Source organism: Barbus barbus (assembly GCF_936440315.1).
Source record: "Barbus barbus genome assembly, chromosome: 11".
NCBI classification, from domain to species: domain Eukaryota; kingdom Metazoa; phylum Chordata; class Actinopteri; order Cypriniformes; family Cyprinidae; genus Barbus; species Barbus barbus.
Genome location: NC_136739.1, coordinates 4,674,880 through 4,682,813, shown reverse-complemented (window position 1 = coordinate 4,682,813; position 7,934 = coordinate 4,674,880).

Here is a 7,934-nt window from a genome sequence, read left to right as displayed (position 1 = left end):
AATAAATGCACAATTGTGACTGCAAACATTATATTAATTTGTCAACTTTCTACAATATTTGGCAACCTTAAACAGCCTGATGCTATTAACAAAATTGGCATGATACAGTGAAGAGACTGAGTGAGTGTGGTTAAATAAATATAAAAGTCATTTGATTTAATTTGATTTGACATTTGGGTTTGGCATTCGAGTAAAATTTCCATTTATTTTCTTCATAGGAGAATTGATTTTTAAAAGTAACTTACAAACCGTTAAGGACATACACTCTTAAAACTAAAGCTACTTTATTGGCATCTATGGTTCCATGAATAATCTTTAATATCCATGTAACCTTTCCATTTCACAAAAGGTTGCTTATAGTGGAAAAAGGTTCCCACTAGTGGAAAGTGGTTCTTCTATGGCATCACTGCAAAGGCTCGCTTTTGTAACCTTTGTTTTTAAGAGTGTACTGTGAGCTACGAGGTTATTAATCGATGATATCTGCAACGGGATTGTCGTTCTTTACTCCATTAAAGATGGTCTTCCCAGATTCAAATGAATCCAAAAACTTGAGTTCCGACCAGAGTTCCGTTAATGCCAACTATACATTAATCATATCAGTATTTAATTACACACAGCAGTATGACAATGCTATTGTCACTCTTCTTCTTCAGTTGAGTTAAAAAAAATAAAATAAATCATGTCAGATGCTTTTTCCCAGTGAAATGCTGCTGTGCCCCAGTAAAATATTACTGATAAATCCTTGTCAGTAGATTTCCACATGCTGACTTAATCATGTTTTCAGCAAACGTGTGTTTTCTATTTGCTGTTTAGAATCAGAATGCTAGATTCATGAATAAATTATTATTTTGATCTAATCTAATGAATGTGTTTGCAAAAAAGTCTGTATTTGTTTGTGATTCAGTTTGATTCACTCATGCTGTTCACTCATGCACTGAATCTTGTGCAGCAATTTCGCACACAGAAATAACGTAACATGATATTTTATAAAACAGATAAAGGAGCGCTGGATATGTACAGTACCTACAAATCAACCAGCTACGAGTATCTATTGCTTCAATAAAAGTGCAACTAAAACATTATGTTAAATTACACCAACCTTATTAATAGTTACATTTATTAGTTTATTATTCATTATAAACAGAATGATCTATTATTCAGCAATGGCGCTCATTCAGATCAGAATTTAGAAAATTATTTTCAAAGTTGTAAATAAAACAAAGATAATGTTAAAGATCAGTATGTTTTACAAGAAAATACTATTTCAGTCTTTCTACTTAAGAATTTCATGTTTAATTCAATGTTACTTGCCATTTCTTTGTAATTCAGTGTGAAATTTGATCTTTGAGTGATAACGGTTTCAAAACAAATCCTACAACATTTTTGATAATAAAATTACACATTAAACATACAAAACAGTCTCTCTTTTACCCCCACACACTCATAAACAAACACACACATGCATGCAAATCCCATTTTCTGTGGGCAGAACATCGTCTCTGTCCAAAACGCTGTCTCATTCTCAGGCTCTCTTCCTCTCTCTCTCACACAGATCCAGCAGTGATGTGAAAAGCATTAGACGTGACGAGGTTTTCCTGGTATTCTCCCCTGGGCAGAGTGAATCTTCACAGTGAAGGCTGGTATAAATATTTAACCCTCCTACTGATGGGGTCACCCTGTCCAGGGCTGCTGGGTTTTCACACAAGGCCGCATGGCTCCTGTCATACACACTTCTTATCTCTCACACACCAGCAAAATGGGTCTATGACCCAACACCAACCCCAGAGACCTTACACGACAAACGAACACACAAGCGAGTTGATATATTGACCTAATACCCTCATCTCTCAAACATCTGGACGCACACAGCGCAGTTGCAGCAGGCCGCACATCTGATTTCGTCCCCATTGGCTGCACCTCACACACACACACACACACAATGACATTTACGCAAGACAGATGAAACACGCACATGCACAGGACCCAGCAGGGAGGCTTATCATGAGCAAAATGAAGCAGTAAGAGACACCATGACGGCACAAGACTTTTTTATTTGGATTTGTGTGTGTGTGCACAAGCGTCACAACCCGATGAGCCATTCCCATGAATGTGGCATGAAAATAATGATATTTTGGTTAGCCCTTCCTTTCACCTCACTAACCTGACAATCACTGTCTCATCAAAAGCCATGAATCATTGTTCAATGGCCAAGGGCTTCTGCGTGTGCGCGCGCACACAAACACACACACACATTTGTTTCTGTGAATTGTGGGGTCTTTCCATAGACTTCTGTTACGTTTATATTGGCCAAACAATACTTTTATCCAATAACCCTAAACCTACCCCTTACAGGCTATGACATGTTCCACGATTGAATTCATGAGCTTCCTTAGACAGACTTCTCCCCCACATAGAAGACAGACCAAACCAATATTCCTTTGTCTAAAGAACATGCCTTCGTTCTCCATAGAACTATACAAAGACTTTATTTTTCATATGCACATAAAATCATCCTAAAAGGACATTTCTATGCAGAACCCCATATTATGTTTGTAACCCACATATTAGACTATCATGTTTTAATCAAATATTATGTATGTCTTTTTAATCATTATTGAATAGCTGAAGGATTCAGATGCGTGTCTGGTATGTAGGAGTGTGAAAAATCATGCTTTAAATGTTTCTTCCAATCAATTCTTTGTCGAATGTATCATATTCTGGTTATAGGAATCACATCCAAAATTATACTTTGCAAGAGTGTGTAAAATTCGGACCATGTGACTGATAACATGCTGATTTATGATGGAAAAAAGCTAAGATAATATCTATTTTATCTATAAGATAAAATCTAAGTGGTCAAGACACCAGAAGGGATGTGTCCAGAAGCCGAGGTTAAAAACTCAGGACACCATCAAACTCTCTCTTAGTCACCCTTCTCCTCTTCCAGTGTTAATTTTGGCAGGCATTTTTGATTTAGTCTTAGTCTTTATCTTGAGACGAAAATGCTTAATAGTCTTTCATAGTTTTAGTCGACGAAAAGTCATTGCATTTTTGTCAACTTTTAGCCATTACTTTTAGTCAAACTGCAGTTACCAACATTTATTTTGGTAGCTATTTTATATGTAGTATTCAAACAAAAATAGTCATTAATTCTTCTCTCTTTAGACCAAATCAATTAAACTTAGTTATGAGAAATTTGAATCAAGGATTGAATTTGGAAAAACTGGAATACATTTTCATTTTTCAAATTTTCAACTCATTTTTCAGATACAGTAGGTTTACTTAACAAGTATACATTTATTTAACATCTTTTGTTGGTTAACATTTATGACAGATAATTAGGAATGCTGTCCATTTAAGACGGAAGGTATGTATGTAATAGCCTACTGACATACATTCAGTTTTCACCCACCTGTTTAAGCTCACTTAAACCATAACGGACTGTATTTTCGTGAGATACTCTACATGAGAGACATTTGGACTGCTGTGTGTGTATTTGAGCGCTGAGAACTGATCGCACGCTGTATGAGAACTGAAGAAGTGGAGCGCACGCGCGAGAGAGAGAGCACTTCTATCAGCGCGTTTCCGCCTATCACACCTTCACTGACTTTAGTTAATGGACAATGAATTGTGACTCCCGGGAAAAACGGGACGTCTGGTCACCCACTCCCTAACCCTTCAGGTGCTGAGGCCATTGTTTCAGATCGCTAGTTCGCGTTTTGGTAGCCTATCCATCCACCGCAGCTGCCATGCAATGACAGAGACGCAAATTTTGAAAGACAAGACAGTTAATTTAGCCTATAGGATGTATTTTGAATGTCCGGTAGTCCTCAAATAACATTTTAGTCCCGTCTCGTCTTGTTAATGAAGACGCGCATACATTTCGTCATAGTTTTTATCATCAGATATTAGTTTTAGCTCGTCAACGTCTCGTCTTAGTCACAGAAAAAAGGTTCGTTGACGAATATTTTTCGTCGTCGTCTTCGTCAACGAAATTAACACTGTCCTCTTCTTTTTAAAAATGCTCTTCTTCTTAAAAATGCTCTCTTACAAGCTCTTGGTCCTCTCCCTTCTCCTCTTCTTCTCTTTTGCCACCGCGTTTTGAAGCTGCTCACGCCTCCTCTCCGAGTTCAACTGGAGTCTGTGACCGCCTCAAAACTTCTACCAGCCACAACTCCATTGGCTTCCCTAGACGTCACTTCAAAACTACTGAACTCTCAACCAATCAGACACTTCGGGGAACCCCCCTGTCTGCAAGGACTATGAAAAAAGGGATTCCCTTAGCAAAGCAAGCAAGTACCTCCAAATTCTAACTGAATCAGGTGCAGTTAATATAAATTTTAGCCTCATTGAGAAACTCAAAGCGAGGGTTAAATAAGTGATTGATGTTTGTTCAGGTCTATGCAATTGAACATATTGCTGTAAACTTGGGATTTCACATTTTCATTCTCTTAAACTCATCCTTTCCTCACTTTCTCTCTTTCTGCAACGTGTGAATGTGTGAATGCTTGTGTTCATGTGTTAGATTAGTTTATGTCTTAGGTTTATATAAATAAAATCTTATTTATATTGAAAAGATAAGTATCTTGTGTTTTGTGCTCACAAGTTAATGTCTTAATCTGCCGATCTTGAACCGTGCTATTAAATAATGTTTTAACTATATTTTGGATTTTAATATCCAGTGCAGAGTTGATGTTATATGGCTTGGTCAATGAATCGCTGCCGCCTGCCGCCTCAGTGATCAGCCGTGAAACAATGATTCTGTTCAAATTCCTTATAAAATCATAAATGATTCCCTTTGAGCTAAATAAAACTATTTGCTTTAAATTACATATTAATATTACGTTTTTTTTATTATGTTACAATATCGTACCTCAAAGTGATGATGTTCCTGACCATTTCCTTGTATCGTGCATGCTGCGTATTACTGATATTAACTATACGGCTCCGCATTATCATCCAGGCAGAACTATTGTTCCAGCTAAAGACAGATTCACAAATAACCTGCCTGATTTATCTCAACTGCTCTGCGTATCCGTAAATACACTAGACGCAATGACTAGCAACATGGGCGCTATCTTCTCAAATACATTAGAAGTTGTTGCCCCATCAAATTGAAAAAGATTAAAGAAAAACGTACTGTGCCATGGTACAACAGCAATACCCATTCTCTCAAGAAAGAAACTCGTAATCTTGAGCGCAAATGGAGAAAAACTAACTTGGAAGTTTTTAGAATTGCGTGGAAAAACAGTATGTCCAGCTGTAGACAGGCTCTAAAAGCTGCCAGGACTGAACATTTTCCACAAACGCATAGAAAATAACCAAAACAATCTAAGGTTCTTATTTAGCACAGTGGCTAGATTAACAAATAACCAGATGCCACCTGATCTAAATATTCTCTCACAATTTAATAGTAATGACATTATGAATTTCTTCACTGATAAAATAGATAACATCAGAAATACAATAACAAATGTAGATTCTACAGCGTCTAGTATTTCAGCTTCATTCATTGCACCCAAAGAAAAAATGCAGTGCTTTATAACTATAGGACAGGAAGAGCTAAATAAACTTATCAGTGCATCTAAACCAACAGCATCTCTATTAGATCCTGTACCCACTAAATTGCTGAAAGAGTTGTTACCTGTAGCAGAAGAACCGCTTCTCGATATTACAACCCGAATTCCGGAAATGTTGGGACGTTTTTTTTTTAATTGGAATAAAATGAAAACTAAAAGAATTTCAAATCACATAAGCCATTTTTTTATTCACAATAGAACATAGATAACATAACAAATGTTTAAACTGAGAAATTTTAAAATTTTATGCACAAAATGAGCTCATTTCAAATTGCATGCTTCAGGTCTCAAATACAGTTGGGACGGGGGCATGTTTACCATGGTGTAGAATCTCCTCTTCTTTTCAAAACAGTTTGAAGACGTCTGGGCATCGAGGTTATGAGTTTCTGGAGTTTTGGTGTTGGAATTTGGTCCCATTCTTGCCTGATATGGATTTCCAGCTGCTGAAGAGTTTGTGTTCGTCTTTGACATATTTTTCGTTTAATGATGCGCCAAATGTGAAAGATCTGGACTGCAGGCAGGCCAATTCAGCACCCGGACTCTTCTACTATGAAGCCATGCTGTTTTAATAGCTGCAGTATGTGGTTTTGCATTGTTCTGCTGAAATACACAAGGCCTTCCCTGAAATAGACATCGTCTGGAGGGGAGCATATGTTACTCTAAAACCTTTATATACCTTTCAGCATTCATAGTGCCTTCCAAAACATGCAAGCTGCCCATACCGTATGCTCTTATGTACCCCATACCATCAGAAATGCTGGCTTTTGAACTGAACGCTGTTAACAAGCTGGAAGGTCTCCCTCCTCTTTAGCCCGGAGGACACAGCGTCCATGATTTCCAAAAAGAATGTCAAATTTGGACTCGTCTGACCATAGAACACTTTTTTTCCACTTTGAAACAGTCCATTTTAAACGAGCCTTGGCCCACATGACACGATGGCGCTTCTGGACCATGCTCACATATGGCTTCCTTTTTGCATGATAGAGCTTTAGTTGGCATCTGCAGATGGCACAGCGGCTTGTGTTTACCGACAGTGGTTTCTGGAAGTATTCCTGGGCCCATTTAGTAATGTCAATGACAGAATCATGCCGATGAGTGATGCAGTATCGTCTCAGGGCCCAAAGACCATGGGCATCCAACAAAGGTATTCGGCCTTGTCTCTTAGAGATTTCTCCAGTTTCTCTGAATCTTTTGATGATGTTATGCACTGTAGATGATGAGATTTGCAAAGCCTTTGCAATCTGGCGTTGAGGAACATTGTTTTTAAAGTATTCCACAATCTTTTTACGCACTCTTTCACAGATTGGAGAGCCTCTGCCCATCTTTACTTCTGAGAGACTCTGCTTCTCTATGTCCCCTTTTATGTTACAGACCTGATGTCAATTAACTTAATTAGTTGCTAGATGTTCTCCCAGCTGAATCTTTTCAAAATTTCTTGCTTTTTCAGCCCTTTGTTGCCCCCGTGGCAACTTTTTTGAGACCTGTAGCAGGCATCAAATTTGAAATGAGCTCATTTAGTGTATAAAAGTGTAACATTTCTCAGTTTAAACATTTGTTATGTTATCTATGTTCTATTGTGAATAAAATATGGGCTCATGTGATTTTAAAATCTTTTAGTTTTCATTTTATTCCAATAAAAAAAAAAAAAAAAAAACTTCCTAACATTTCGGAATTTGGGTTGTAGATTAGAGTGTTAAGCATTATATTTCCTGTGCTTTAATGTGTCATGTATGTTACCCTGATGGTGTTTTGTGCTTGACCTTGTGCAAGTCTATACCCTTTTATTTATTTATTTATTTTTGACAGTACATTTGAATGGCAACCACATGTATTATACAGGATATAATAATTATTACAGACTAGCCCTTACCCTACCTATAAAACAATGCATTTTTATTGCATTTTTAGGGGAAAAAAATTTATTAATGTAATCAGATTTTTTTATATGCTATATATTATAAACTGATTATTAGTTAATGTCAAGAAGTAACAATTAATGGTACATTTAAATAATTTACAGAAATCTTGGTTTATATTAATTGTTTACATATTAATAAATTTTTAACATTATAAGATGTATAAATTCAAATGAATTAATTTATGAATGAATATTGGTAAATAAATGAACAATACTAATGCACATTAAGCTAGAATACCAAATTCTGTAAAAGTATGGTTAGTGCACATCACCTAATGTTAACTAAATGAACCTTTTTATTGAATGTGTGTATGAATCAGTTTTTTAAATGACGACACTAAATGGGAGGTTTTTACTTTTATCTCACTTTAGGGCGTATATTTGCCCCCAAACAAATGAAGTACACACACACACACACAAACAACATAATTAAGTGT